We start from the raw sequence: 26,754 nt of genomic DNA, 5'->3' as shown, positions 1-26,754 counted from the left end.
CAAAGGGCAAACCTTTAATCGGAAATATAGCAAGAGTTTCAAGCAAGATACCTTCAGCCCACTTACTCACAGTATTCCCTTCAGCCCATCTAGCCAACCTATCCACAGTATTCCCTTGCTGCATTTCTAATAATCCTGAATCCCATTCATGCAAAAGACTGGTTGATTAGAAGTCAGGGTGCAGATCAGGTGGAAGCATGTGGATGGAGCGGAGAAACAATGAGGGGAGGGGGCACTGACTGCGGGTGGGAGGGGGCACTGACTGCGGGTGGGAGGGGGCACTGACTGCGGGTGGGAGGGGGCACTGACTGCGGGTGGGAGGGGGCACTGACTGCGGGTGGGAGGGGGCACTGACTGCGGGTGGGAGGGGGCACTGACTGCGGGTGGGAGGGGGCACTGACTGCGGGTGGGAGGGGGCACTGACTGCGGGTGGGAGGGGGCACTGACTGCGGGTGGGAGGGGGCACTGACTGCGGGTGGGAGGGGGCACTGACTGCGGGTGGGAGGGGGCACTGACTGCGGGTGGGAGGGGGCACTGACTGCGGGTGGGAGGGGGCACTGACTGCGGGTGGGAGGGGGCACTGACTGCGGGTGGGAGGGGGCACTGACTGCGGGTGGGAGGGGGCACTGACTGCGGGTGGGAGGGGGCACTGACTGCGGGTGGGAGGGGGCACTGACTGCGGGTGGGAGGGGAGGGGGCACTGACTGCGGGTGGGAGGGGAGGGGGCACTGACTGCGGGTGGGAGGGGAGGGGGCACTGACTGCGGGTGGGAGGGGAGGGGGCACTGACTGCGGGTGGGAGGGGAGGGGGCACTGACTGCGGGTGGGAGGGGAGGGGGCACTGACTGCGGGTGGGAGGGGAGGGGGCACTGACTGCGGGTGGGAGGGGAGGGGGCACTGACTGCGGGTGGGAGGGGAGGGGGCACTGACTGCGGGTGGGAGGGGAGGGGGCACTGACTGCGGGTGGGAGGGGAGGGGGCACTGACTGCGGGTGGGAGGGGAGGGGGCACTGACTGCGGGTGGGAGGGGAGGGGGCACTGACTGCGGGTGGGAGGGGAGGGGGCACTGACTGCGGGTGGGAGGGGAGGGGGCACTGACTGCGGGTGGGAGGGGAGGGGGCACTGACTGCGGGTGGGAGGGGAGGGGGCACTGACTGCGGGTGGGAGGGGAGGGGGCACTGACTGCGGGTGGGAGGGGAGGGGGCACTGACTGCGGGTGGGAGGGGAGGGGGCACTGACTGCGGGTGGGAGGGGAGGGGGCACTGACTGCGGGTGGGAGGGGAGGGGGCACTGACTGCGGGTGGGAGGGGAGGGGGCACTGACTGCGGGTGGGAGGGGAGGGGGCACTGACTGCGGGTGGGAGGGGAGGGGGCACTGACTGCGGGTGGGAGGGGAGGGGGCACTGACTGCGGGTGTCTGCCACGAACCCCCAGCCAGGAGAGGAGCTGGACCAAGAACTTGGAGTGAAAGAAGGGGGGAGTGTGGATGGACTGGGAAATGGATGAAACCATCACTGACAGGGTGTGGCGGTGACAGGAACACTCGACACTAAGTCCGGATTGGCATGAAACAGGGGACTTACTGAAATGGATAGAGAGATCCCTCACTACCTTTCAAGAATCAGTGCCCGAGGATCGGAGCGGGCCTAACGCAGGCCAAATCTTTAATAAAAGGGGCAAACAAATAACTCAGGGAGCTACAGGCTCAAGGGCTAGAATCCAATGGAATAACAAGATGCCAGATAGGGATGGGATGGGATGGGGGGAGGGGATAATGGGACTATTGGATAGGGATGGGATGGGGAGAGGGGATAATGGGACTATTGGATAGGGATGGGATGGGGAGAGGGGATAATGGGACTATTGGATAGGGATGGGATGGGGAGAGGGGATAATGGGACTATTGGATAGGGATGGGATGGGGAGAGGGGATAATGGGACTATTGGATAGTTGTAGGATGCAAAGAAAGAGATGTTCTCCCACATTTAACCCATCTATATGACCTATTTCATTACTCAGAACCAGATCTAGCACTGCTTCTCCTGTTGTAGGCCAAATAACACACTGCTCGAGGAATGAATCCTACATACGTTAGGAATTCCATTCCCTTTTCTCCATTTCCTCCCATCAACGACTGGTCATTAAAATCTCCTTGGACAATCATTCTGTTATTCCTCCTTGTCTCACTGATCGGCCCAGAGATTTCCTCTCTTCCCTTTCCCTTCCAGAGTTAGGGAACCTGCAGTACAGCCCCACGAGTGGAACAATCCTCTTTTATTTTTGATCTTTATCCATACTGACTATGCCTGAAGCTGTCCATCATTCCTTTCTACAGCACATTCCCTCATTCACCAATACGGCCACACCTCATCCTCCTCTGACCTATTCTGTCCCTCCTAAACATATTACAACTCGATATGTTCACTTCTCCCCCTGTCCAGTTTGTGGCCAGGTTTCTATTAAATCGATATCTTCCCAAGACATAATTGCTTCTAATTGCCTGGTGTATTTCCCACACCCTGAGCTCTGGAATACAGGCGTTATCTTTATTTTGTTTATATTTAAACTACTCCTTTTCCCTTGATTTGGTTTTTGTACAATGAACTCTGTTTTATCCAGTCTGTTCCCTGCCATTGACTGGTCAGTTTGACTTTCCTCCTCTTCTCCCTTTATTCCTTTTGCATGCTATCCTTTTTGCTAAATTCTTTTCTATTTGTATATTTACCTCCTCAATTTCTATCTTCTCCCCTTGCTCCGATTGTTTTTATTTTTCGCTACTTCCTAGTTTAAGTCATTATCCACTTCCTGACTGATCATTAGCTTCCTTCCTGTTCAGATGCAGCCCATCGTAAAAACCCATCTGGTTCACGAATGTCCTTCAGGGAAGGAAACCCGCCGTCCTTATCCGGTCTGGCCTATCTATGTGACTCCAGTCCCACGGCAATGTGGTTGATTCTTAATCGCCTTCTGAAATGGCCGAGCAAGCCACTCAGTTAACGTGATATCAAGAAATGGCTCAGTGCACTGGATATAACAAGGGCTATGGGCCCCGACAACATCCCGGCTGTAGTGCTGAAGACTTGTGCTCCAGAACTAGCCGCGCCTCTAGCCAAGCTGTTCCAGTACAGCTACAAAACTGGCATCTACCCGACAATGTGGAAAATTGCCCAGGTATGTCCTGTTCACAAAAAGCAGGACAAATCCAATCCGGCCAATTACCGCCCCATCAGTCTACTCTCAATCATCAGCAAAGTGATGGAAGGTGTCGTCGACAGTGCTATCAAGCAGCACTTACTCACCAATAACCTGCTCACCGATGCTCAGTTTGGGTTCCGCCAGGACCACTCGGCTCCAGACCTCATTACAGCCTTGATCCAAACATGGACAAAAGAGCTGAATTCCAGAGGTGAGGTGAGAGTGACTGCTCTTGACATCAGGGCAGCATTTGACCGAGTATGGCACCCAGGAGCCCAAGTAAAATTGAAGTCAATGGGAATCAGGGGGAAAACTCTCCAGTGGCTGGAGCCATACCCAGCACAAAGGAAGATGGTAGTGGTTGTTGGAGCCCAATCATCTCAGCCCCAGGACATTGCTGCAGGAGTTTTTGGCAGATACAAAAGGCTAAAGACGGAGGAAGCCCTAGAGGAGTACAAAAAGTGCAGGGGGATACTTAAAAAAGAATTAGGAGATCAAGGAGGGGCAAAATAAAGGAAAATCCTAAGATGTTTTATAAGTATATTAAGGGTAAGAGAATGACTAGGGAAAAATAGGGCCCATTAGGGACAAAAATGGCAATCTGTGTGTGGAGCCGGCAGATGTAGGAGGGGTTCTTAATGACTTTTTTGCATCTGTTTTCACTATGGAGAAGGACGATGTAGACATAGAAATACGGCAGGGGGACTGTGATATACTCGAACATATTAACATCGAGCGGGAGGAGGTATTGGCGGTTTTAGCAGGCCTAAAAATGGATAAATCCCCAGGCCCGGACGAAATGTATCCCAGGCTACTGTGTGAGGCAAAGGAGGAGATTGCGGGGGCTCTGACACATATATTCAGAACCTCTCTGGCCACAGGGGATGTGCCAGAGGACTGGAGAACCGCTAATGTAGTACCATTATTCAAGAAGGGGAGGAGGGAAAAACCGGGGAACTACAGGCCAGTGAGCCTAACATCAGTGGTAGGAAAATTATTGGAAAAAATTCTGAAGGACAAAATTAGTCTCCACTTGGAGAAGCAAGGATTAATCAGGGATAGTCAGCATGGCTTTGTCAAGGGAAGATCATGTCTGACTAATTTGATTGAATTTTTTGAGGGGGTGACTAGGCGTGTGGATGAGGGTAACGCAGTGGATGTGGTATACATGGATTTCAGTAAGGCCTTCGATAAAGTCCCTCACAGGAGACTGGTCAAGAAAGTACGAGCCCATGGAATCCAGGGTGCCTTGGCACTTTGGATACAAAACTGGCTTAGTGGCAGAAGGCAGAGGGTGTGGTACCCCACTGGCCACAGGCTTCCAGTTTTGTGACTGGAAGCCTGTGGCCAGTGGGGTACCACAGGCATCGGTGCTGGGTCCCTTGCTGTTTGTGGTCTACATTAATGACTTGGATATGAATGTAAAAGGTATGATCAGTAAGTTCGCTGATGATACAAAAATTGGTAGGGTGGTAAATAGCGAGGAGGATAGCCTCAGTCTGCAGGACGATATAGATGGGTTGGTCAGATGGGCGGAACAGTGGCAAATGGAATTTAACCCGGAAAAGTGCGAGGTGATGCACTTTGGAGGGACTAACAAGGCAAGGGAATACACAATGAATGGGAGGACCCTAGGCAAGACAGAGGGTCAGAGGGATCTTGGTGTGCAAGTTCACAGATCCCTGAAGGCGGCGGAACAGGTAGATAAGGTGGTAAAGAAGGCATATGGGATACTTGCCTTATTAGCTGAGGCATAGAATATAAAGAGCAAGGAGGTTATGATGGAGCTGTATAAAACACTGGTTAGGCCACAGCTGGAGTACTGTGTGCAGTTCTGGTCGCCACACTACAGGAAGGATGTGATCGCTTTGGAGAGGGTGCAGAGGAGATTCACCAGGATGTTACCAGGGCTGGAGCGCTTCAGCTATGAAGAGAGACTGGGAAGATTGGGTTTGTTTTCCTTGGAGCAGAGGAGGCTGAGGGGGGACATGATTGAGGTGTACAAAATTATGAGGGGCACAGATAGGATGGATACTAAGGAGCTTTTTCCCTTCGTTGAGGGTTCTATAACAAGGGGACATAGATTCAAGGTAAAAGGCGGGAGGTTTAGAGGGGATTTGAGAAAGAACGTTTTCACCCAGAGGGTGGTTGGAGTCTGGAACTCACTGCCTGAAAGGGTTGTGGAGGCAGGAACCCTCACAACATTTAAGAAGCATTTGGATGAGCACTTGAAATGCCATAGCATACAAGGCTACGGACCAAATGCTGGAGTATGGGATTAGAGTAGACAGGGCTGATGGCCGGCGCGGACACGATGGGCCGAAGGGCCTCTATCCGTGCTGTATAACTCTATGACTCTATGAGTTCCTCAGGGCAGTGTCCTCGGCCCAACCATCTTCAGCTGCTTCATCAATGACCTTTCCTTCATCATAACGTGAGAAATGGGGATGTTCGCTGATGATTGCACAGTGTTCAGTTCCATTCGCAACCCTCAGATAATGAAGCAGTCCGAGCCCGCATGCAGCAAAATCTGGACAACATTCAGGCTTGGGTTGATAAGTGACAAGTAAGGTTTGCGCCAGACAAGTGCCAGGCAATGACCATCTCCAACAAGAGAGAGTCTAACCACCTCCCCTTGACATTCAACGGCATCACCATCGCAGAATTCCCCACCATCAACATCCTGGGGGGTCACCATTGACCAGAAACTTAACTGGACCAGCATATAAATACCGTGGCTACGAGAGCAGGTCAGAGGCTGGGTATTCTGCGGCGAGTGACTCACCTCCTGACTCCCCAAAGCCTTTCCACCATCTACAAGGCACAAGTCAGGAGTGTGATGGAATACTCTCCACTTGCCTGGATGAGTGCAGCTCCAACAACACTCAAGAAGCTCGACACCATCCAAGATAAAGCAGCCCGCTTGATTGGCACCCCATCCACCACCCTAAACATTCACTCCCTTCACCACTGGCGCACTGTGGCTGCAGTGTGCACCATCCACAGGATGCACTGCAGCAACTCGCCAAGGCTTCTTCGACAGCACCTCCCAAACCCGCGACCTCTACCACCTAGAAGGACAAGGGCAGCAGGCGCATGGGAACAACACCACCTGCACGTTCCCCTCCAAGTCACACACCATCCCGACTTGGAAATATATCGCCGTTCCTTCATTGTCGCTGGGTCAAAATCCTGGAACTCCCTTCCTAACAGCACTGTGGGAGAACCGTCACCACACGGACTGCAGCGGTTCAAGAAGGCGGCTCACCACCAGCTTCTCGAGGGCAATTAGGGATGGGCAATAAATGCCGGCCTTGCCAGCGACGCCCACATCCCGTGAACGAATAAAAAAAAAAAATATGCCTCCTTCTTCTTTTTGACTAGTGCCTCAATCTCCCGAGTCATCCAAGGTTCCCTACTTCTACCAGCCTTGCCCTTCACTTTATAAGGAATGTGCTTACCCTGAACCCTGGTTAACACACTATTGAAAGCCTCCCACTTACCAGACGTCCCTTTGCCTGCCAACAGACTCTCCCAATCAACTTCTGAAAGTTCCTGTCTAATACCATCAAAATTGGCCTTTTTCCAATTCAGAATTTTAACTTTTGGGCCAGACCTATCCTTCTCCATAGCTATCTTAAAACTAATGGAATTATGATCACTGGTCCCAAAGTGATCCCTCACTAACACTTCTGTCACCTGCCCTTCCTTATTTCCCAAGAGGAGGTCAAGTTTTGCCCCTCTCTAGTCAGGCCATCCACACACTGAATGAGAAATTCCTCCTGAATACACTCAACAAATTTCTCTCCATCCAGTCTCCCCACATAACTGAAGTCCCTCATCCCTGGAATCATTCTAGTAAATCTCTTCTGCACCCTCTCTAAGGCCTTCACATCTTTCCTAAAGTGTGGTGCCCGGAACTGGACTCAATCCTCCAGCTGAGGCCTAACCAGCGTTTAGCATAACTTCCACTGCCACAGAATATCTGCTAAATGAGCCACAGGGGAGAGTGGGGAGGGAGAAAGTAGTAACACCCTCATACTGAAGGACAGAAGTCTGAATGGAATGAATGATAATACACAAAAGTGATAGGATTGAAAAACACAAGGAAACAAAACAACAATATCACACAGGCATCAGCATGCTCTCCCTCCAGAGGAGGGGCCAGTAAATCCCAGCACGCCATCATTCTCCGAGCCCAGCGTCACATTCACAATTCTGGAACTGATCAAGGACAAGCACACTGCTCGGTGGGGGGGGGGGGGGGGGTGTCTGAGGGGGGGAGGGGAGGGGGAAGAGACCTGGGGGGGGGGGGGGGGGGGGGGAAGAGACCTGGGGGGGGGGGGGGGGAGGAAGAGACCTGGGGGGGGGGGGGGGAGGAAGAGACCTGGGGGGGGGGGGGGAGGAAGAGACCTGGGGGGGGGGGGGAGAAGGAGAAAGAGACCAGGGGGGGGGGGGGAGAAGGAGAAAGAGACCTGGGGGGGGGGGGGGGGAGAAGGAGAAAGAGACCTGGGGGGGGGGGGGGGGGGAGAAAGAGACCTGGGGGGGGGGGGGGGGGAGAAAGAGACCTGGGGGGGGGGCGCAGTGGGGGGGGGCGCAGTGGGGGGGGGGCGCAGTGGGGGGGGGGCGCAGTGGGGGGGGGGGCGCAGTGGGGGGGGGGCGCAGTGGGGGGGGGGCGCAGTGGGGGGGGGGGGGGCGCAGTGGGGGGGGGGGGCGCAGTGGGGGGGGGGGCGCAGTGGGGGGGGGGGCGCAGTGGGGGGGGGGCGCAGTGGGGGGGGGGCGCAGTGGGGGGGGGGCGCAGTGGGGGGGGGGCGCAGTGGGGGGGGGGGCGCAGTGGGGGGGGGGCGCAGTGGGGGGGGGGCGCAGTGGGGGGGGGCGCAGTGGGGGGGGGGCGCAGTGGGGGGGGGGCGCAGTGGGGGGGGGCGCAGTGGGGGGGGCGCAGTGGGGGGGGGGCGCAGTGGGGGGGGGGGCGCAGTGGGGGGGGGGGCGCAGTGGGGGGGGGGGCGCAGTGGGGGGGGGGGGCGCAGTGGGGGGGGGGGCGCAGTGGGGGGGGGGGGCGCAGTGGGGGGGGGGGGCGCAGTGGGGGGGGGGCGCAGTGGGGGGGGGGGCGCAGTGGGGGGGGGGCGCAGTGGGGGGGGGGGCGCAGTGGGGGGGGGGGGGGTGCAGTGGGGGGGGGGGCGCAGTGGGGGGGGGGGGCGCAGTGGGGGGGGGGCGCAGTGGGGGGGGGGGGGTGCAGTGGGGGGGGGGGGGGGGAGAGCGCAGTGGGGGGGGGGGGGGGAGAGCGCAGTGGGGGGGGAAGAGACCTGGGGGGGGGGGGGAAGAGACCTGGGGGGGGGGGGAGGAGAGACCGGGGGGGGGGGGGGGGGAGAGAGACCTGGGGGGGGGGGGGGGGGAGAGACCTGGGGTGGGGGGGGGGGGGGGGGGAAGAGGCCTGGGTGGGGGGGTGGGAAGAGACCTGGAGAGGGGGGGGGGGGGGAAAGAGACCTGGAGGGGGGGGGGGGGGGAAAGAGACCTGGAGGGGGGGGGGAAAGAGACCTGGAGGGGGGGGGGGAAAAGAGACCTGGAGGGGGGGGGGGGGAAAAGAGACCTGGAGGGGGGGGGGGGAAAAGAGACCTGGGGGGGGGGGGGGGGGAGAAGAGACCAGGGGGGGGGGGGAGTAAGAGACCTGGGGGGGGGGGGGGGGGGGAGAGAAAAGAGAGGGGGGGGGGGGGGGAGTGGAGAACGCGGGGGGGGGGGGGGGAAAGAGACCTGGGGGGGGGGGGGGATAGAGACCTGGGGGGGGGGGGATAGAGACCTGGGGGGGGGGGGATAGAGACCTGGGGGGGGGGGGATAGAGACCTGGGGGGGGGGGATAGAGACCTGGGGGGGGAGCGCAGTGGGGGGGGGGGGGGGAGAGCAGTGGGGGGGGGGGGGGGAGGAGCAGTGGGGGGGGGGGGGGGAGAGCAGTGGGGGGGGGGGGGGGAGAGCAGTCGGGGGGGGGGGGGGGGAGAGCAGTCGGGGGGGGGGGGGGGGGGGGAGAGCAGTCGGGGGGGGGGGGGGGGGGGAGAGCAGTCGGGGGGGGGGGGGGGAGGGCGCAGTGGGGGGGCGGGGGGGGAGAGCGCAGTGGGGGGGGCGGGGGGGGGAGCGCAGTGGGGGGGCGGGGGGGGAGCGCAGTGGGGGGGCGGGGGGGAGCGCAGTGGGGGGGGGGGGGGGAGAGCAGTGGGGGGGGGGGGGGGGGAGAGCAGTGGGGGGGGGGGAGCAGTGGGGGGGGGGGGAGAGCAGTGGGGGGGGGGGGGAGAGCAGTGGGGGGGGGGGGAGAGCAGTGGGGGGGGGGGGGGGGGGGGAGAGCAGTGGGGGGGGGGGGAGAGCAGTGGGGGGGGGGGGAAGAGCAGTGGGGGGGGGGGGGAAGAGCAGTGGGGGGGGGGGGGAGAGCAGTGGGGGGGGGGGGGGGGAGAGCAGTGGGGGGGGGGGGGGGGGGAGAGCAGTCGGGGGGGGGGGGGGGGGGAGAGCAGTCGGGGGGGGGGGGGGGGGGGAGAGCAGTGGGGGGGGGGGGGGGGAGGCAGAGCGCAGTGGGGGGGGGGGGGGGGGGAGAGCGCAGTGGGGGGGGGGAGAGCGCAGTGGGGGGGGGAGAGCGCAGTGGGGGGGGGAGAGCGCAGTGGGGGGGGAGAGCGCAGTGGGGGGGGGAGAGCGCAGTGGGGGGGGGAGAGCGCAGTGGGGTGGGGAAGAGCAGTGGGGTGGGGGGGGGAAGAGCAGTGGGGGGGGGGGGGAAGAGCAGTGGGGGGGGGGGGGGAAGAGCAGTGGGGGGGGGGGAAGAGCAGTGGGGGGGGGGGGGAAGAGCAGTGGGGGGGGGGGGAAGAGCAGTGGGGGGGGGGGAAGAGCAGTGGGGGGGGGGGAAGAGCAGTGGGGGGGGGGGAAGAGCAGTGGGGGGGGGGAAGAGCAGTGGGGGGGGGGGGAAGAGCAGTGGGGGGGGGGGGGGGGAGAGCAGTGGGGGGGGGGGAGAGCAGTGGGGGGGGGGAGAGCAGTGGGGGGGGGGGGAGAGCAGTGGGGGGGGGAGCAGTGGGGGGGGGGGGGGGGAGAGCAGTGGGGGGGGGGGGGGGAGAGCAGTGGGGGGGGGGGGGGGGGAGAGCAGTGGGGGGGGGGGGGGAGAGCAGTGGGGGGGGGGGGGAGAGCAGTGGGGGGGGGGGGGGGGGAGAGCAGTGGGGGGGGGGGGGGGGAGAGCAGTGGGGGGGGGGGAGAGCAGTGGGGGGGGGGGGGGAGAGAGCAGTGGGGGGGGGGGGGGGGGGAGAGCAGTGGGGGGGGGGGGGAGAGCAGTGGGGGGGGGGGGGGGGGGAGAGCAGTGGGGGGGGGGGGGGGGGGAGAGCAGTGGGGGGGGGGGGGGGGAGAGCAGTGGGGGGGGGGGGGGGGGGAGAGCAGTGGGGGGGGGGGGGGGGGGGAGAGCAGTGGGGGGGGGGGGGGGGAGAGCAGTGGGGGGGGGGGGGGGAGAGCAGTGGGGGGGGGGGAAGAGCAGTGGGGGGGGGGGACGAGCAGTGGGGGGGGGGGGGAGAGAGCAGTGGGGGGGGGGGGGGAGAGCAGTGGGGGGGGGGGGGGAGAGCGGTGGGGGGGGGGGAGAGCAGTGGGGGGGGGGGGAGAGCAGTGGGGGGGGGGGGGGGGGGGGAGAGCAGTGGGGGGGGGGGGGGGGGGGGGGGGGGGGAGAGCAGTGGGGGGGGGGGGGGGGGAGAGCAGTGGGGGGGGGGGGGGGAGAGCAGTGGGGGGGGGGGGGGGGGAGAGCAGTGGGGGGGGGGGGGGGGGGAGAGCAGTGGGGGGGGGGGGGGGGGGGAGAGCAGTGGGGGGGGGGGGGGGAGAGCAGTGGGGGGGGGGGGAGAGCAGTGGGGGGGGGGGGGGAGAGCAGTGGGGGGGGGGGGAGAGCAGTGGGAGAGCAGTGGGGGGGGGGGCGCAGTGGGGGGGGGGCGCAGTGGGGGGGGGGGGCGCAGTGGGGGCGCAGTGGGGGGGGGGGCGCGCAGTGGGGGGGAGAGCGCAGTGGGGGGGGGGGAGAGAGAGGAGCAGTGGGGGGGGGGGGAGAGAGAGAGCAGTGGGGGGGGGGGGAGAGAGAGAGCAGTGGGGGGGGGGGAGAGAGAGAACAGGGGGGGGGGGGGGAGAGAGAGAGCAGTGGGGGGGGGGGGAGAGAGAGAGCAGTGGGGGGGGGGAGAGAGAGAGCAGTGGGGGGGGGGGGGAGAGAGAGAGCAGTGGGGGGGGGGGAAGAGAGAGAGCAGTGGGGGGGGGGGGGGGAGAGAGAGAGCAGTGGGGGGGGGGGAGAGAGAGCAGTGGGGGGGGGGGGGGGGAGAGAGAGCAGTGGGGGGGGGGGGGAGAGAGAGAGCAGTGGGGGGGGGGGGAGAGAGAGAGCAGTGGGGGGGGGGGGAGAGAGAGAGCAGTGGGGGGGGGGGGGGGGGGGAGAGAGAGAGCAGTGGGGGGGGGGGGGGGAGAGAGAGAGCAGTGGGGGGGGGGGGGGAGAGAGAGAGCAGTGGGGGGGGGGGGGGGAGAGAGAGAGCAGTGGGGGGGGGGGGGGAGAGAGAGAGCAGTGGGGGGGGGGGGGGAGAGAGAGAGCAGTGGGGGGGGGGGGGGGGAGAGAGAGAGCAGTGGGGGGGGGGGAGAGAGAGAGCAGTGGGGGGGGGGGGGGAGAGAGAGAGCAGTGGGGGGGGGGGGGAGAGAGAGAGCAGTGGGGTGGGGGGGGGGGGGAGAGAGAGAGCAGTGGGGGGGGGATGGGGGGGGGAAGGGGGGGGGGAAGAGAGAGAGCAGTGGGGGGGGGGGGGGGGAGAGAGCAGTGGGGGGGGGGGGAGAGAGAGAGCAGTGGGGGGGGGGGGAGAGAGAGCAGTGGGGGGGGGGGGGAGAGAGCAGTGGGGGGGGGGGGGAGAGAGCAGTGGGGGGGGGGGGGGAGAGAGCAGTGGGGGGGGGGGGGGAGAGAGAGCAGTGGGGGGGGGGGGGGAGAGAGCAGTGGGGGGGGGGGGGGGAGAGAGAGCAGTGGGGGGGGGGGGGAGAGAGCAGTGGGGGGGGGGGGGAGAGAGCAGTGGGGGGGGGGGGGAGAGAGCAGTGGGGGGGGGGGGGGAGAGCAGTGGGGGGGGGGGGGGAGAGCAGTGGGGGGGGGGGGAGAGAGAGAGCAGTGGGGGGGGGGGGGAGAGAGAGAGCAGTGGGGGGGGGGGGAGAGAGAGCAGTGGGGGGGGGGGGGAGAGAGAGCAGTGGGGGGGGGGGAGAGAGAGCAGTGGGGGGGGGATGGGGGGGGAAGGGGGGGGGGAAGAGAGAGAGCAGTGGGGGGGGGGGGGAGAGAGCAGTGGGGGGGGGGGGGGGGAGAGAGAGAGCAGTGGGGGGGGGGGGGAGAGAGAGAGCAGTGGGGGGGGGGGAGAGAGAGCAGTGGGGGGGGGGGGGGAGAGAGAGCAGGGGGGGGGGGGAGAGAGAGCAGTGGGGGGGGGGAGAGAGAGCAGTGGGGGGGGGGGGGAGAGAGAGCAGTGGGGGGGGGGGGGAGAGAGAGCAGTGGGGGGGGGGGGGAGAGAGAGCAGTGGGGGGGGGGGAGAGAGAGCAGTGGGGGGGGGGGGAGAGAGAGCAGTGGGGGGGGGGGAAGAGAGAGAGCAGTGGGGGGGGGGGGAGGGAGAGAGCAGTGGGGGGGGGGAGAGAGAGCAGTGGGGGGGGGGGAGAGAGAGCAGTGGGGGGGGGGGAGAGAGAGCAGTGGGGGGGGGGGGAGAGAGAGAGCAGTGGGGGGGGGGAGAGAGAGAGCAGTGGGGGGGGGGAGAGAGAGAGCAGTGGGGGGGGGGGAGAGAGAGAGCAGTGGGGGGGGGGGGGAGAGAGAGAGCAGTGGGGGGGGGGGGAGAGAGAGAGAGCAGTGGGGGGGGGGGGGGGGGGAGAGAGAGAGCAGTGGGGGGGGGAGAGAGAGAGAGCAGTGGGGGGGGAGAGAGAGAGAGAGCAGTGGGGGGGGGGGGGGAGAGAGAGCAGTGGGGGGGGGGGGGGAGAGAGAGCAGTGGGGGAGGGGGAGAGAGAGCAGTGGGGGGGGGGGAGAGAGAGAGCAGTGGGGGGGGGGGGGGGGAGAGAGAGAGCAGTGGGGGGGGGGGAGAGAGAGAGCAGTGGGGGGGGGGGGGGGAAGAGAGAGAGCAGTGGGGGGGGGATGGGGGGGGAAGGGGGGGGATGGGGGGGGAAGGGGGGGGGAAGAGAGAGAGCAGTGGGGGGGGGGGGGAGAGAGCAGTGGGGGGGGGGGGGGGAGAGAGAGAGCAGTGGGGGGGGGGGGGAGAGAGAGAGCAGTGGGGGGGGGGGGGGGGAGAGAGAGAGCAGTGGGGGGAGGGGAGAGAGAGAGCAGTGGGGGGGGGATGGGGGGGGAAGGGGGGGGGATGGGGGGGGAAGGGGGGGGGGAAGAGAGAGAGCAGTGGGGGGGGGGAGAGAGAGCAGTGGGGGGGGGGGGAGAGAGCAGTGGGGGGGGGGGGAGAGAGCAGTGGGGGGGGGGGGAGAGAGCAGTGGGGGGGGGGGGGGGAGAGAGAGAGCAGTGGGGGGGGGGGGGAGAGAGAGAGCAGTGGGGGGGGGGGGGAGAGAGAGAGCAGTGGGGGGGGGGCGGAGAGAGAGAGCAGTGGGGGGGGGGGGAGAGAGAGCAGTGGGGGGGGAGAGAGAGCAGTGGGGGGGGGGAGGAGAGAGAGCAGTGGGGGGGGGGGGAGAGAGAGCAGTGGGGGGGGGGGGAGAGAGAGCAGTGGGGGGGGGGGGGAGAGAGAGCAGTGGGGGGGGGGGGAGAGAGAGCAGTGGGGGGGGGGGGAGAGAGAGAGCAGTGGGGGGGGGGGGAGAGAGAGAGCAGTGGGGGGGGGGGAGAGAGAGCAGTGGGGGGGGGGGAGAGAGAGCAGTGGGGGGGGGGGGGAGAGAGAGAGCAGTGGGGGGGGGGAGAGAGAGAGCAGTGGGGGGGGGGAGAGAGAGAGCAGTGGGGGGGGGGGGAGAGAGAGAGCAGTGGGGGGGGGGGGAGAGAGAGAGCAGTGGGGGGGGGGGGGAGAGAGAGAGCAGTGGGGGGGGGGGGAGAGAGAGAGCAGTGGGGGGGGGGGGAGAGAGAGAGAGCAGTGGGGGGGGGGGGGAGAGGAGAGAGCAGTGGGGGGGGGGGGAGAGAGAGAGAGCAGTGGGGGGGGGGGGGAGAGAGAGCAGTGGGGGGGGGGGGGGAGAGAGAGCAGTGGGGGGGGAGAGAGAGAGAGAGCAGTGGGGGGGGGGGGGAGAGAGAGCAGTGGGGGGGGGGGGGAGAGAGAGCAGTGGGGGGGGGAGAGAGAGAGAGAGCAGTGGGGGGGGAGAGAGAGAGAGAGCAGTGGGGGGGGGGGGAGAGAGAGCAGTGGGGGGGGGGGGGAGAGAGAGAGAGAGCAGTGGGGGGGGGGGGGGAGAGAGAGAGCAGTGGGGGGGGGGAGAGAGAGAGCAGTGGGGGGGGGGGGAGAGAGAGCAGTGGGGGGGGGGGGGGAGAGAGAGAGAGCAGTGGGGGGGGGGGGGGGGGGAGAGAGAGCAGTGGGGGGGGGGGGGAGAGAGAGCAGTGGGGGGGGGGGGAGAGAGAGAGCAGTGGGGGGGGGGAGAGAGAGAGAGAGCAGTGGGGGGGGGGGGGAGAGAGAGCAGTGGGGGGGGGGGGGAGAGAGAGCAGTGGGGGGGGGGAGAGAGAGAGCAGTGGGGGGGGGGAGAGAGAGAGAGCAGTGGGGGGGGGGGGGAGAGAGCAGTGGGGGGGGGGGGAGAGAGAGCAGTGGGGGGGGGGAGAGAGAGCAGTGGGGGGGGGGAGAGAGAGCAGTGGGGGGGGAGGGAGAGAGAGCAGTGGGGGGGGGGGGGGAGAGAGAGCAGTGGGGGGGGGGGGAGAGAGAGCAGTGGGGGGGGGGGGGAGAGAGAGCAGTGGGGGGGGGGGGAGAGAGAGAGCAGTGGGGGGGGGGGAGAGAGAGAGAGAGCAGTGGGGGGGGGGGAGAGAGAGCAGTGGGGGGGGGGGGGGAGAGAGAGCAGTGGGGGGGGGGGAGAGAGAGAGCAGTGGGGGGGGGGGAGAGAGAGAGAGCAGTGGGGGGGGGGGAGAGAGCAGTGGGGGGGGGGGGAGAGAGCAGTGGGGGGGGGGGAGAGAGAGCAGTGGGGGGGGGGGAGAGAGAGCAGTGGGGGGGGGGAGAGAGAGCAGTGGGGGGGGGGGGAGAGAGAGCAGTGGGGGGGGGGGGAGAGAGAGCAGTGGGGGGGGGGGGAGAGAGAGCAGTGGGGGGGGGGGGGAGAGAGAGCAGTGGGGGGGGGGGGGAGAGAGAGCAGTGGGGGGGGGGGGGGAGAGAGAGCAGTGGGGGGGGGGGGGAGAGAGAGCAGTGGGGGGGGGGGGAGAGAGAGCAGTGGGGGGGGGGGGAGAGAGAGCAGTGGGGGGGGGGAGAGAGAGCAGTGGGGGGGGGGAGAGAGAGCAGTGGGGGGGGGGGGAGAGAGAAGTGGGGGGGGGGGGAGAGAGAGCAGTGGGGGGGGGGAGAGAGAGCAGTGGGGGGGGGGGGGAGAGAGAGCAGTGGGGGGGGGGGGAGAGAGAGCAGTGGGGGGGGGGGGGAGAGAGAGCAGTGGGGGGGGGGGGGAGAGAGAGCAGTGGGGGGGGGGGAGAGAGAGCAGTGGGGGGGGGGGAGAGAGAGAGCAGTGGGGGGGGGAGAGAGAGCAGTGGGGGGGGGAGAGAGAGCAGTGGGGGGGGGAGAGAGAGCAGTGGGGGGGGGAGAGAGAGCAGTGGGGGGGGGGAGAGAGAGAGCAGTGGGGGGGGGGAGGGAGAGAGCAGTGGGGGGGGGGAGGGAGAGAGCAGTGGGGGGGGGGGGGGGGGGGAGAGAGCAGTGGGGGGGGGGGGAGAGAGCAGTGGGGGGGGGGGGGAGAGAGAGCAGTGGGGGGGGGGAGAGAGAGCAGTGGGGGGGGGGGAGAGAGAGCAGTGGGGGGGGGGGAGAGAGAGCAGTGGGGGGGAGGGGGAGAGAGAGCAGTGGGGGGGGGGGGAGAGAGAGAGAGCAGTGGGGGGGGGGGGGGGAGAGAGAGCAGTGGGGGGGGGGGGAGAGAGAGCAGTGGGGGGGCGGGGGAGAGAGAGAGAGCAGTGGGGGGGGGGGGAGAGAGAGAGCAGTGGGGGGGGGGGGGGAGAGCAGTGGGGGGGGGGGGGGGAGAGCAGTGGGGGGGGGGGGGGAGAGCAGTGGGGGGGGGGGAGAGAGAGAGAGCAGTGGGGGGGGGGGGAGAGAGAGGAGCAGTGGGGGGGGGAGAGAGAGAGAGCAGTGGGGGGGGGGAGAGAGAGAGAGCAGTGGGGGGGGGGGGGAGAGAGAGAGAGCAGTGGGGGGGGGGAGAGAGAGAGCAGTGGGGGGGGGGAGAGAGAGAGAGCAGTGGGGGGGGGGGGAGAGAGAGAGCAGTGGGGGGGGGGGGAGAGAGAGAGCAGTGGGGGGGGGGGGAGAGAGAGAGCAGTGGGGGGGGGGGAGAGAGAGAGAGAGCAGTGGGGGGGGGGGGGGGAGAGAGAGCAGGGGGGGGGGGGGAGAGAGAGCAGTGGGGGGGGGGGGGAGAGAGAGCAGTGGGGGGGGGGGGGAGAGAGAGCAGTGGGGGGGGGGGGGGAGAGAGAGCAGTGGGGGGGGGGGGGAGAGAGAGCAGTGGGGGGGGGGGGGAGAGAGAGAGCAGTGGGGGGGGGGGAGAGAGAGAGCAGTGGGGGGGGGGGAGAGAGAGCAGTGGGGGGGGGGAGAGAGAGCAGTGGGGGGGGGGGGGGAGAGAGAGCAGTGGGGGGGGGGGGAGAGAGAGCAGTGGGGGGGGGGGGGAGAGAGAGCAGTGGGGGGGGGGGGGGGAGAGAGAGCAGTGGGGGGGGGGGGGGGAGAGAGCAGTGGGGGGGGGGGGGAGAGAGCAGTGGGGGGGGGGGGGAGAGAGCAGTGGGGGGGGGGAGAGAGAGAGAGCAGTGGGGGGGGGGGGAGAGAGCAGTGGGGGGGGGGGGAGAGAGAGCAGTGGGGGGGGGGGGGAGAGAGAGCAGTGGGGGGGGGGGGAGAGAGCAGTGGGGGGGGGGGGGGAGAGAGCAGTGGGGGGGGGGGGGGAGAGAGCAGTGGGGGGGGGGGAGAGAGAGAGAGCAGTGGGGGGGGGGGAGAGAGAGCAGTGGGGGGGGGGAGAGAGAGCAGTGGGGGGGGGGGGAGGGGGGGGGGGGGGGAGGGGGGCGGGGTTTCAGGAAGGGGAGGGGGCGGGGTTTCAGGAAGGGGAGGGGCCTGTGGTCGGTGGGCGGGGCCTGTGAGCGGGCGGGGTCACGTGCCCCACAGGGCCCGCCCCGCCCTCGCGGCCGCTGCTCACAATGCGGCGGGAGCGCAGGTGCCCGGATGTCGCCATCAAACCAACGGCTGTGGCGGGTCTCGGACCGCGGCCCCCCCGCCCGGAGCCCGGAGCCCGGAGCTCACTCACTCTGTGTCGTTAGGTCGGCTCCACACCGCACTCTCTCCGCCGCAGGACCCAGCTCCGTTCTCTCTGCCGCCGCTCCGCTCCGCTCGGCTCGGCTCGGCTCTCCCTCTCTCTCGCTCTCGGCAGCGCTCGCACCCGCTCACAGTCCGCCCTCAACCCCACCCGCCCGCACACACACACCGGAAACACGCCATCACGCACAGCACGCACCCCTCTGTGACATCATCGCCCCGGGAACACGTGGGGGGGGAGAGAGGGTGAGGAGAAAGAGGGAGTGTGAGTGAGGGGAAAGAGGGTGAGAGAGTGAGGGGAGAGTGAGGGAGGGAGGGGGAGAGTGAGGGAGGGAGGGGGAGAGTGAGGGAGGGAGGGGGAGAGTGAGGGAGGGAGAGGGGGAGAGTGAGTGGGGAGGGAGAGGGGGAGAGTGAGGGAGGAGAGGGGGAGAGGGAGGGAGAGGGGGAGAGGGAGGGAGGGAGGGAGAAAGAGGGTGCGGGAGGGAGGGAGTGGGTGAGGGAGGGAGTGGGTGAGGAGGGGGAGTGTGGGTGAGGAGAAAGAGGGAGAGTGAGTGAGGGGAAAGAGGGTGAGTGAGGGAGGGAGGGGGAGAGTGAGGGAGGGAGGGGGAGAGTGAGTGAGGGAGGGGGAGAGTGAGGGAGGGGGAGAGTGAGGGAGGGAGGGGGAGAGTGAGGGAGGGAGGGGGAGAGTGAGGGAGGGAGGGGGAGAGTGAGGGAGGGAGAGGGGGAGAGGGAGGGAGGGAGGGAGAAAGAGGGTGAGGGAGGGAGTGGGTGAGGGAGGGGGAGAGTGGGTGAGGAGGGGAGAGTGGGTGAGGAGAAAGAGGGAGAGTGAGTGAGGGGAAAGAGGGTGAGTGAGGGAGGGAGGGGGAGAGTGAGGAGGGAGGGGGTGAGGAGGGGGAGGGAGGGGGAGAGTGAGGGAGGAGAAAGGGAAAGTGAGTGAGAGAGAGTGAGTGAGGGAGGGGGAGAGGGTGAGGAGAAAGAGGGAGAGTGGTGAGGAGAAAGAGGGTGAGGGAGGGAGTGGGTGAGGGAGGGGGAGAGTGGGTGAGGAGAAAGAGGGAGAGTGAGTGAGGGGAAAGAGGGTGAGTGAGGGAGGGAGGGGGAGAGTGAGGGAGGGAGAGGGGGAGAGGGAGGGAGGGGGAGAGTGAGGGAGGAGAAGGGAAAGTGAGTGAGAGAGGGAGAGTGAGTGAGAGAGGGGAGAGGGTGAGGAGAAAGAGGGAGAGTGGGTGAGGAGAAAGAGGGTGAGGGAGGGAGTGGGTGAGGGAGGGGGAGAGTGGGTGAGGAGAAAGAGGGAGAGTGAGTGAGGGGAAGAGGGTGAGTGAGGGAGGGAGGGGGAGAGTGAGGGAGGAGAAAGGAAAGTGAGTGAGAGAGGGAGAGTGAGTGAGGGAGAGGGTGAGGAGAAAGAGGGAGAGTGGGTGAGGAGAAAGAGGGAGAGGGAGTGAGGGAGGGAGTGGGTGAGGGAGGGGGAGAGTGGGTGAGGAGAAAGAGGGAGGGGGAGAGTGAGTGAGGGTAGGGAGAGAGGGTGAGGGAGGGAGGGGGAGAGGGTGAGGAGAAAGATGGAGAGTGGATGAGGAGAAAGAGGAAAGTGGGAGAGGGGAAAGAGGGTGAGGAGAAAGGAGAGTGGGTGAGGAAAAAGAGGGAGAGTGAGTGAGGGAGGGGGAGAGTGAGGGAGGAGAAAGGGAAAGTGAGTGAGAGAGGGAGAGTGAGTGAGGGAGGGGGAGAGGGGAGGAGAAAGAGGGAGAGTGGGTGAGGAGAAAGAGGGAGAGGGAGTGAGTGAGGGAGGGGGAGAGTGGGTGAGGGAGGGGGAGAGTGGGTGAGGGAGGGGGAGAGTGGGTGAGGAGAAAGAGGGAGAGTGGGTGAGGAGAAGAGTGGAGAGTGAGTGAGGGGAAAGAGGGTGAGTGAGGGAGGGGGAGAGGGTGTGGAGGAAGAGGGAGAGTGGGTGAGGAGAAAGAGGGTGAGGGAGGGAGTGGGTGAGGGAGGGGGAGAGTGGTGAGGGAGGGGGAGAGTGGGTGAGGAGAAGAGGGAGAGTGAGTGAGGGGAAGAGTGGGTGAGGGAGGGAGGGAGGGGGAGAGTGAGGGAGGAGAAGGGAAAGTGAGTGAGAGTGGAGAGTGAGTGAGGGAGGGGGAGAGGGTGAGGAGAAAGAGGGAGAGTGGGTGAGGAGAAAGAGGGAGAGGGAGTGAGGGAGGGGTGGGTGAGGGAGGGGAGATTGGGTGAGGAGAAAGAGGGAGGGGGAGAGTGAGTGAGGGTAGGGTGAGGGTGAGGGAGGGAGGGGGAGTGGGTGAGGAGAAAGATGGAGAGTGGATGTGGAAGAGGGAAGTGGGTGTGGGGAAGAGGGTGTGGGGTGGAGGGTGAGGGAGGAGAAAGGGAAGAGAGTGAAGATGAGAGTGGAGTGAGTGGGGAGGGGGAGAGGGTGAGGAGAAAGAGGGAGAGTGGGTTGAGGAGAGGGAGAGTGGAGTGAGGGAGGGGGAGGTGGGGTGAGGGAGGGGGAGAGTGGGTGAGGGAGGGGGAGAGTGGGTGAGGAGAAAGAGGAGGTGAGTGAGGGGAAAGAGGGTGGTGAGGGAGGGGGAGAGGGTGAGGAGAAGGGGAGTGGGTGAGGAGAAGAGGGTGAGGGAGGAGTGGGTGTGGAGAGGGGAGAGTGGGTGAGGGAGGGGGAGTGTGGGTGAGGAGAAGAGGTGAGTGAGAGGGGAAAGAGGGTGAGGGAGGGAGGGAGGGGGAGAGTGAGGGAGGAGAAAGGGAATGTGAGGAGAGAGGGAGAGTGAGTGAGGAGGGGGAGAGGGTGAGGAGAAGAGGGAGAGTGGGTGAGGAGAAAGAGGGAGAGGGAGTGAGGGAGGGAGTGGGTGAGGGAGGGGGAGAGTGGGTGAGGAGAAAGAGGGAGGGGGTGAGTGAGTGAGGGTAGGGAGAGAGGGTGAGGGAGGGAGGGGGAGAGGGTGAGGAGAAGATGGAGAGTGGATGAGGAGAAAGAGGGAAAGTGGGAGAGGGAAGAGGGTGAGGAGAAAGGGAGAGTGGGTGAGGAAAAAGAGGGAGAGGGGGAGAGTGAGGGAGGAGAAAGGGAAAGTGAGTGAGAGGGAGAGTGAGTGAGGGAGGGGGAGAGGGTGAGGAGAGAGGGAGTGTGGGTGGAGTAAGAGGGAGAGGGTGTGAGGGAGGGAGTGAGTGAGGGAGGGGGAGAGTGGGTGAGGAGAAGAGGGAGAGTGAGTGAGGGAAAGAGGGTGAGTGAGTGAGGAGGGAGGGGGAGAGTGAGGGAGGAGAAAGGGAAAGTGAGTGAGAGAGGGAGAGTGAGTGAGGGAGGGGGAGGGGTGAGGTGAAGAGGGAGAGTGGGTGAGGAGAAGAGGGAGAGGGAGTGAGGGAGGGAGTGAGTGAGGGAGGGGGAGTGAGTGAGTGGAGGGGGAGAGTGGGTGAGGGAGGGGGAGAGTGGGTGAGGGAGGGGGAGAGTGGGTGAGGAGAAGAGGGAGGGGGGAGAGTGAGTGGGGTAGGGAGAGAGGGTGTGGAGGGGGGGGAGAGGGTGAGGAGAAAGATGGAGAGTGGATGAGGGAAGAGGGAAAGTGGGAGAGGGAGAGTGAGTGAGGGAGGGGGAGAGTGGGTGAGGAGAAGAGGGAGAGTGGGTGAGGAGAGGAGGTGGAGAGTGAGTGAGGGAGGGGAGAGTGGGTGAGGGAGGGGTTAGAGTGGGTGAGGAGAGGGAGGAGGGGGAGAGTGGGTGAGGAGAGAGGGTGAGGGAGGGGTAGAGTGGGTGAGGAGAGTGAGGGAGGAGAAAGAGGGTGAGGGTAGGGAGAGAGGGTGAGGAGAAAGAGGGAGAGTGGGTGAGGGAGAGGGAGAGTGAGTGAGGGAGGGGGAGAGTGAGTGAGGGAGGGGGAGAGTGGGTGAGGAGAAAGGGAGAGTGAGTGAGGGAGGGGAGAGTGGGTGAGGAGAAAGAGGGAAAGTGAGGGAGGGAGAGTGAGTGAGGGAGGGAGAGTGAGTGAGGGAGGGAGAGTGAGTGAGGGAGGGGGAGAGTGGGTGAGGAGAAAGAGGGAGAGTGGGTGAGGGAGGGGGAGAGTGAGTGAGGGAGGGGGGAGAGTGGGTGAGGAGAGAGGGGGAGAGTGGGTGAGGAGAGAGGGGGAGAGTGGGTGAGGAGAGAGGGGGAGAGTGGGTGAGGAGAGAGGGGGAGAGTGGGTGAGGAGAGAGGGGGAGATTGGGTGAGGAGAGAGGGGAGAGTGGGTGAGGGAGGGGGAGAGTGGGTGAGGGAGGGGAGAGGGGTGTGGTGAGGAGGGAGGGGGAGAGTGGGTGAGGGAGGGGGAGAGTGGGTGAGGAGGGAGAGTGAGTGAGGGAAGGAGGGAGGAGTGAGGGAGGGAGGGGGAGAGTGGGTGAGGAGAAAGAGGGTGAGGGTAGGGAGAGAGGGTGAGGAGAAAGGGAGGGGGAGAGTGAGTGAGGGGGGGAGAGTGAGTGAGGGAGGGGGAGAGTGGGTGAGGGAGGGGGAGAGTGGGTGAGGAGAAAGAGGGAGAGTGGGTGAGGGAGGGAGAGTGGGTGAGGAGAAGAGGGAAAGTTGAGTTGAGAGAGGGAGAGTGAGAGAGAGGGAGAGTGAGTGAGGGAGGGGGAGAGTGAGTGAGGGAGGGGGAGAGTGGGTGAGGGAGGGGGAGAGTGGGTGAGGAGAAAGAGGGAGAGTGGGTCGAGGAGAAAGAGGGAGAGTGGGTGAGGGAGGGGGAGAGTGGGTGAGAGAAAGAGGGAGAGTGGTGTGAGGAGAAAGAGGGAGAGTGAGGTGAGGGAGGGGGGAGAGTGAGTGAGGAGGGGCAGAGTGGGTGAGGAGAGAGTGGGTGAGGGAGGGGGAGAGTAGGTGAGGAGAAAGAGGGAGAGTGGTGAGGAGAAAGAGGGAGGGGGAGAGTGAGGGAGGGAGGGGGAGAGTGGGTGAGGAGAAAGGGAGAGTGGGTGAGGAGAAAGAGGGAGGGAGGGAGGGGGAGAGTGGGTGAGAGTAGGGAGAGAGGGTGAGGAGAAAGAGGGAAAGTGAGTGAGAGAGGGAGGGGGAGAGTGAGTGAGAGGGAGTGAGTGAGGGAGGGGGAGAGTGGGTGAGGGAGGGGAGAGTGGGTGAGGGAGGGGGAGTGTGGGTGAGGAGAAAGAGGGAGGGGGGAGAGTGAGTGAGGGTAGGGAGAGAGGGTGAGGAGAAAGAGGGAGAGTGGGTGAGGGGGGGGGGAGAGTGGGTGAGGGGAGGGAGGGTGAGGGGGGGAGGGCGGAGAGTGGGTGATGGGGGGAGGGAGGAGAGTGGGGAGGGAGGGAGAGTGGGGGAGGGGAGGGAGGGAGAGGAGGGTGACGAGAGAGGAGGGAGGGTGAGGGACAGAGGGAGGGAGGGTGAGGAGAGAGAGAGGAAGGAGGGTGAGGAGAGAGGGAGGAAGGGTGAGGGAGAGCGGGGTGAGGGGAGGGAGGGTGACGAGAGAGAGGGAGGGAGAGGGGGTGAGGAGAGGGAGGGAGAGGGGGTGAGGAGAGAGAGGGAGGGAGGAGGGGGTGAGGAGAAAGAGGGAGAGTGGGGGAGGGAGGGAGAGTGGGGGGGAGGGAGGGTGAGGGGGTGTAGGTGAGAGGGAAGGAGAGGGAGGGTGACGAGAGAGAGGGAGGGAGAGGAGGGTGAGGAGAAAGAGGGAGAGGGAGGGAGGATGAGGGGCGGAGAGTGGGTGAGGGGGGGAGGGAGGGGGGAGAGTGGGTAGGGAGGGAGGGAGAGTGGTGGGTGAGGGGGGAGGGAGAGTGGGTGAGGGGGGGAGGGAGAGTGGGTGAGGGGGGGGAGGGAGAAGAGAGGGCGGGTGAGGAGATAGAGAGGGAGGAGGGTGAGGAGAGAGGGAGGGAGGGTGATGAGAGAGAGGGAGGGAGAGGGGGTGAGGAGAGACAGTGGGAGGGAGATGTGAGTGTGGAGAGGGGGTGAGGAGAGAGAGAGGGAGGGAGAGGGGGTGAGGAGAGAGAGAGGGAGGGAGAGGGGGTGAGGAGAGAGAGAGGGAGGGAAAGGGGGTGAGGAGAGAGAGTGGGAGGGAGAGGGGGTGAGGAGGAGGGAGGGAGGGAGAGGGGTGAGGAGAAAGAGGGTGAGGGGAGAGTGGGTGAGGGAGAGTGGGTGAGGGTGGGAGGAGAGTGGGTGAGGAGAAAGAGGGAGAGTGGGGGAGGGAGAGAGAGTGGGGAGGGAGAGTGGGTGAGGGGGAGGAGGGAGAGTGGGTGAGAGGGAGGGTGACGAGAGAGAGAGAGAGGGTGGGGAGGGAGAGGGGAGTGAGGATGAGGGGCGGAGAGTGGGTGAGGGGGGAGGGAGAGTGGGTGAGGGGGGGAGGGAGAACAGAGGGAGAGAGAGGGCGGGTGAGGAGATAGAGAGAGGCAGGGAGGGTGAGGAGAGAGAGAAAGGGAGGGAGGGAGGGTGAGGCAGGGAGAGGAGAGAGAGGGAGGGTGAGGAGAGAGAGAGAGGAAGGGAGGGAGAGGGAGGGTGAGGAGAGAGGGAGGGAGGGTGAGGAGAGGGAGTGAGGATGAGGAGAGAGAGAGGGAGGGAGGGTGAGGAGAGAGAGGGGAGGGTGAGGAGAGAGGGAGGGAGGGTGACGAGAGAGAGGGAGGGAGAGGGAGTGAGGAGAGACAGTGGGAGGGAGAGTGAGTGAGGAGAGGGGGTGAGGAGAGAGGGAGGGTGAGGAGGGAGAGGGGGTGAGGAGAGAGAGGGAGGGAGAGTGGGTGAGGAGAAAGAGGGAGGGAGAGGAGGTGAGGAGGGAGAGCGGGTGAGGGAGAGAGAGAGGGAGGGAGAGGGGGTGAGGAGAGAGGGAGGGAGAGGGGGTGAGGGGAGAGAGAGAGAGATAGGGGGTGAGGAGAGAGAGAGAGAGATAGGGGGTAAGGAGAGAGAGAGTGATAGGGGGTGAGGAGAGAGAGAGAGAGCGATAGGGGGTGAGGAGAGAGAGAGAGAGGGGGTAAGGAGAGAGAGAGAGAGATAGGGGGTGAGGAGAGAGAGAGAGAGATAGGGGGTGAGGAGAGAGAGAGAGAGAGAGGGGGGGTAAGGAGAGAGAGAGAGAGAGATAGGGGGTGAGGAGAGAGAGAGAGCGATAGGGGGTGAGGAGAGAGAGAGAGAGAGAGAGGGGGTAAGGAGAGAGAGAGAGAGAGATAGGGGGTGAGGAGAGAGAGAGAGAGATAGGGGGTGAGGAGAGAGAGATCGGGGGTAAGGAGAGAGAGAGAGAGAGATAGGGGGTGAGGAGAGAGAGAGAGATAGGGGGTGAGGAGAGAGAGAGAGAGATAGGGGGTGAGGAGAGAGAGAGATGGGTGGTGAGGAGAGAGAGAGAGAGATAGGGGGTGAGGAGAGAGAGAGATGGGTGGTGAGGAGAGAGAGAGAGAGATAGGGGGTAAGGAGAGAGAGAGAGTGATAGGGGGTGAGGAGAGAGAGAGAGATAGGGGGTGAGGAGAGAGAGAGAGAGAGATAGGGGTGGAGGAGAGAGAGAGAGCGATAGTGGGTGAGGTTAGAGAGATAGAGATCGGTGGTGAGAGAGGGAGATGATGGGTGAGGAGAGAGGGGGTGAGGAGAGGGGGTGAGGAGAGAGGGAGGGGGAGGAGAGGGGGTGAGGAGAGAGGGAGAGAGATAGGGGGTGAGGAGAGAGAGAGATAGGGGGTGAGGAGAGAGAGAGAGATAGGGGTGAGGAGAGAGAGAGAGAGTGATAGGTGGTGAGGAGAGAGAGAGATAGGGGGTGAGGAAGAGAGAGAGATAGGGGTGAGGAGAGAGAGAGAGATAGGGGTGAGGAGAGAGAGAGAGAGAGAGATAGGGGGTAGGAGAGAGAGAGAGAGAGATAGGGGTGAGGAGAGAGAGAGAGATGGGGGTGAGGAGAGAGAGAGAGAGAGAGATAGGGGGTGAGGAGAGAGAGAGAGCGATAGGGGGTGAGGAGAGAGAGAGAGAGAGATAGGGGGTGAGGAGAGAGAGAGAGATAGGGGTGAGGAGAGAGAGAGATGGTGGTGAGGAGAGAGGGAGATGATGGGTGAGGAGAGAGGGGGTGAGGAGAGGGGGTGAGGAGAGAGGGAGGGAGAGGGGGTGAGGAGAGAGAGAGAGCGATAGGGGGTGAGGAGAGAGAGAGAGCGATAGGGGGTGTGGAGAGAGAGAGAGAGATAGGGGGTGAGGAGAGAGAGAGAGAGATAGGGGGTGAGGAGAGAGAGAGAGAGATAGGGGGTAAGGAGAGAGAGAGAGAGATAGGGGTAAGGAGAGAGAGAGAGAGAGATAGGGGGTGAGGAGAGAGAGAGAGTGATAGGGGGTGAGGAGAGAGAGAGAGATAGGGGGTGAGGAGAGAGAGAGAGAGAGATAGGTGGTGAGGAGAGAGGGAGATGATGGGTGAGGAGAGGGGGTGAGGAAGAGAGGGAGGGAGAGGGGTGAGGAGAGAGAGATCGGGGGTGAGGAGAGAGAGAGAGCGATAGGGTGTGAGGAGAGAGAGAGAGAGAGATAGGGGGTGAGGAGAGAGAGAGAGAGAGATAGGGGGTGAGGAGAGAGAGAGAGAGAGATAGGGGGTGAGGAGAGAGAGAGATAGGGGGTGAGGAGAGAGAGAGAGAGATAGGGGGTGAGGAGAGAGAGAGAGAGATGGGTGGTGAGGAGAGAGAGAGAGGAGAGATCGGGGTGAGGAGAGAGAGAGAGAGATAGTGGGTGAGGAGAGAGAGAGCGATAGGGGGTGAGGAGAGAGAGAGAGAGATAGTGGGTGAGGAGAGAGAGAGCGATAGGGGGTGAGGAGAGAGAGAGAGGATAGGGGGTGAGGAGAGAGAGAGAGAGATAGGGGGTGAGGAGAGAGAGAGAGAGATAGGTGGTGAGGAGAGAGGGAGAGAGGGAGAGATGTGAGGAGAGAGGGGGTGAGGAGAGGGGGTGAGGAGAGAGGGAGGGAGAGGGGGTGAGGAGAGAGGGAGAGAGATCGGGGGTGAGGAGAGAGAGAGATAGGGGGTGAGGAGGGATGAGAGAGAGAGATAGGGGGGTGAGGAAAGAGAGAGAGAGAGATAGGGGGTGAGGTTAGAGAGAGAGAGATCGGGGGTGAGGAGAGAGAGAGAGATGGGTGGTGAGGAGAGAGGGGGTGACGAGAGGGGGTGAGGAGAGAGGGGGTGAGGAGAGAGGGAGAGAGATAGGGGGTGAGGAGAGAGAGAGATAGGGGGTGAGGAGAGAGAGAGATAGGGGGTGAGGAGAGAGAGAGATAGGGGTGTGAGGAGAGAGAGAGATAGGGGGTGAGGGTTGAGGAGAGAGAGATAGGGGGTGAGGAGAGAGAGATAGGGGGTGAGGGTTGAGGAGAGAGAGATAGGGGGTGAGGAGAGAGA

At 64.8% G+C, this 26,754-nt stretch overlaps 1 protein-coding gene across 1 annotated transcript in view; it reads right to left on the bottom strand.

Moving 5' to 3' along the window:
• The window catches only part of LOC137314973 (polyadenylate-binding protein-interacting protein 2-like), a 94,997-nt gene extending 77,313 nt beyond the window's left edge, over nucleotides 1–17,684 (bottom strand). The window contains exon 1 of the mRNA XM_067979929.1: nucleotides 17,519–17,684. The gene's annotated coding sequence lies outside the window, so the exon portion shown is untranslated. The remainder of the gene's footprint in view (nucleotides 1–17,518) is intronic.
• Between the last annotated feature and the right edge of the window lie 9,070 nt (nucleotides 17,685–26,754).

This window comes from Heptranchias perlo, unplaced genomic scaffold (assembly GCF_035084215.1).
Source record: "Heptranchias perlo isolate sHepPer1 unplaced genomic scaffold, sHepPer1.hap1 HAP1_SCAFFOLD_527, whole genome shotgun sequence".
NCBI lineage: Eukaryota > Metazoa > Chordata > Chondrichthyes > Hexanchiformes > Hexanchidae > Heptranchias > Heptranchias perlo.
Note: the sequence above shows the minus strand (reverse complement) of the source record. Positions and strands in the feature narration are given on the sequence as shown.